Source organism: Pundamilia nyererei, unplaced genomic scaffold (assembly GCF_000239375.1).
Source record: "Pundamilia nyererei isolate P.nyererei 1_Seehausen unplaced genomic scaffold, PunNye1.0 scaffold00002, whole genome shotgun sequence".
In the NCBI taxonomy this organism is placed as follows: Eukaryota; Metazoa; Chordata; class Actinopteri; order Cichliformes; family Cichlidae; genus Pundamilia; species Pundamilia nyererei.
In genome coordinates, this window is record NW_005187403.1 from 4,790,370 (window position 1) to 4,793,894 (window position 3,525).

Genomic DNA, 3,525 nt, shown 5'->3' on the forward strand with positions numbered 1-3,525 from the left:
TTTGTCCGTCAGATAAATGCCCTGGAGTATTCCCAGTCTGACCAGCTTCTTCCACCTCCTCAGGCTCTGTGTCTTTGTGTACTTTTAGTCTTGTTATGCTGTCAGAACTGGAGATTAGTCATTCAATCAGGCTGAAGAGGAGTATTTTTGCAGATAAGGCCCATGCTGAAGGAGCTCCTTCTCCACACTGCTCCATATGTCGCTTGAGATTGTCTCCCTGCTTATCGACGCAGGACATTTGCATCTTTCCCGCTATTTCTTTCACTTTCTCTCCGTCTCTTTGCACTCCTAAACTTGCCTTATCTCGTAGTTCCTCCCTGAACTATCTGAATTACATTGTTAGTTTCTTCCCCTCTCCGACTGCTTCTCATTCTGCTCCCATCCAGCTATCTTCAACAAATGCCCCGTCAAATTCTGCTTTTATCAAGCATTAGGGGGTTGGAGATTTGACTGAATATTCTCTTTGTTTATAGCCGATACAGTCAATTCTATCTGTTTTCTATTCAGACACTGAAAAGACAAGAGTGAGAATTGTTGAGCCTGCAGCCATGCTGGCAGTGACTGCTCAGCATGCCTGAGTTATGCTTGAGAAATAGAATGACAGATTTAAGTGACGGAAAATAAAACAGAAAATCAGAGGAAATTAGGAAGGAAGTTAAATCCCGGAAACGTCTTTTTACTCGTCCTCTTCCCTATGAAATGTTTTCATATATAGAATGCGCAGACATGTCCTTGCATCTGTGTATCTGGGCACAGTCTGTTTTCAAATAAATTAACTAACATGACAGATAAAGTTCACGAGCCAACATCTGCGATACTGTTAGCATCAAACAGCAGTGAATGAGGCTGAGCTTTCAAGCAATGCTCAAGATTGGGGTTTTTTTTATAAGAAATGTCTTTTTCTACACGTGCCATGCCATATTTTACCAGCACAAGTAAAGAAACTAATTTATTTTGTTTGCTAATAAAAACATAACTGATTGATGCATTGAAAGGAACATAAATTAGAAGGTTTTACTGGCGATCATAAATTGCAGCAGATGTGCTTCTCTCATCCCACACCAAATGAAACCATCTTGCAAATTAAAGTCAATGGAAGCCACTGCCACACAACACATATTTAATACTCGATATCAGCAACAAGTAAGGCACAGACACAATAAGGTAAAGTTGATTTTTTTGTATTTTTTAATTTAGTATTTTAAATAAATGCAGCAACAACAACAGTGAAGGAAACTATCCATCCATCCATCCATTCGCTTCCGCTTATCCTTTTCAGGGTCGCGGGGGGAGCCTATCCCAGCTGTCATAGGGAGAGAGGCTGGGTACACCCTGGACAGGTCGCCAGTCTGTCGCAGGGCCAACACACAGGGACAGACAACCATTCGCACTCACATTCACACCTAGTGGCAATTTGGATTATCCAATTAACCTATCCCCACAAATCTCTAATATAATAGAATAAACCAACAAATAATTTTTTACAGGCCACGATTAATTTACCAATATTGATGTTTTTATATTTTTTTATTATATATAATCACATTTCCAAAAAACACAATCTTTTGCCCCCTGCTTTCAGTCCACGGTTGGTTTCTTCCATTTCCTGCCTGTCTGGTATCAAAGGTCCTGTCACTCAACTAAACATTTCTTTGGAGCTCAAGGGAAACACTAAAGGTAAGTTTTATTAGCAAATTTAAAAAAACTATAAGAAAAAACTGCTTACTAAATGTTTGTATCTGTCTTAAATAAGGGTAATATCCAAGCAACCTTAGACTAAATCAAGACTTCTTCTCATACAATAGATTCCTTGGAGGCTTACCTTTTACTGTTTGGCTGTTTCTCTTTTTCCTTGTACATTGTGCAGCATAAAATAAGATATGCTGCACAGAAAAAAAGCCCAAACAGGGCAATTTGTCAGAGTTAGATACATACAAGAGAGAGGCACAGAGAGTACAACCCAAACAGCCCCATGAATGGACCTAACTACTGTATGTAATCAGTAATAACAACGTGTGATTTTTGTTTATTATACTGCATCTCAAAATGACTCCTTATTATAGATATTTGTAGAGGTATGCACATAAAGACCTGCTGACATGTGTGTTTAAATGCAGGCGGTCTTTGTTTCTTTCTTCGCGTCTCTTGTCGCCTACTTCTTTCCATCACACTTGTTTCTTCTTTCTCTCTTCAGTTTCCTGTGTTCCTTTGTTTACTTCCCTTGCCCTTACTCCAAAACCCTTTTCCGTTTTCCTTCTAAGTCCCAATCCTTCTAATCTTTATTTTTCTCTCATCCACAGCCTGTGCTGCCAGTTCACAGAACACAAAGACACTAGTATGCCCAAAGAAAACACAAGTAGCCTAAAGACTCTAAATCTCCAGTGTATACCGTATGTGAAATGTTTCCATGTTCTCCATCTCTTGAAAACATAAGCACATAGCAAGAAATGTAAACAAAGTGACCTGTTTTTATTAATTAATTAATTAATTAATTTGTTTTTTTGTTTTTTGTTTTTTGTTTTTTTTTTGGGGGGGGGGGGGGGGGGGGGTATGAGACTTTTTACCTAAATTCTCTAGGGTAGGTTAAAAGGCTAATCATTCTAGTGTTAATGACATTATATAGATTATTTGGCTGTTTTTGTTAAGTGTGCAAATAAGCTTGGAATATTTGAAGGGCTGGAAGACAAAGTGTCATAAGACTTGCTGAGTACAGATGAGGTCCTTTAATTCCTGACAAAAAGCTCTAATACAAACTAAGTCAAAGGGATTAAACTAAAATCTCAATGCCTGAGGAACAAGGAAGAAGCATAAGATGGAGCATAACACATGACACAAAGACAAGGAGGAAGAGGGGATTACCTCAGCAGGATTACTGCACTAATAAGGGGATGAAAAAAAAGGAAAGGAATAAGACACAGGTCAAGGTAATCAAGACCATGAGAGGAAGCCAAAACTAGAGATGGACCAATCCGATATTACCGATTACAGTATCGGTCCGATACTGACATAAATTACTGGATCGGATATCGGAGAGAAATAAAAAGTGTAATCCGATCCATTAAATATCAAAAAAGCACCTCACAAAACTTGCAACACGGCGTAACTCGGCTCATAACCGTAGCACGTCGGAGCAGTGTGTTCACGTGATAGAGCGGCTGTGTGTATTTGTAGCCTCGCTACCAAACCGGCCTTTCATCTCCGAGGAAGTGATCCCAGAGAGAAGTAAAGCAAGTGTGTAAGTTCATCTCTGAATGTTTGTAAAGCATTCCCACGTTAAGCTTAACAACCGATATATGGAGCGACTGCCTCTTCTTGCTGCTACTTCAATCGTGAAACTGATTACCGTAATGATCAGCTGATTGGCTTTTCTGTCGCGGGTCTGTCTCTCTTGCTTGTGTATAGGAATTTCTTTTATTTATGTATTAATCACATTATTTTATTGTATGATGCCTTTGTGCTACTGGATTTTAACATGTCTTACACTCATACAGTAAGACAAATGGTGGGGGTCTAGTAAGGAAGTTG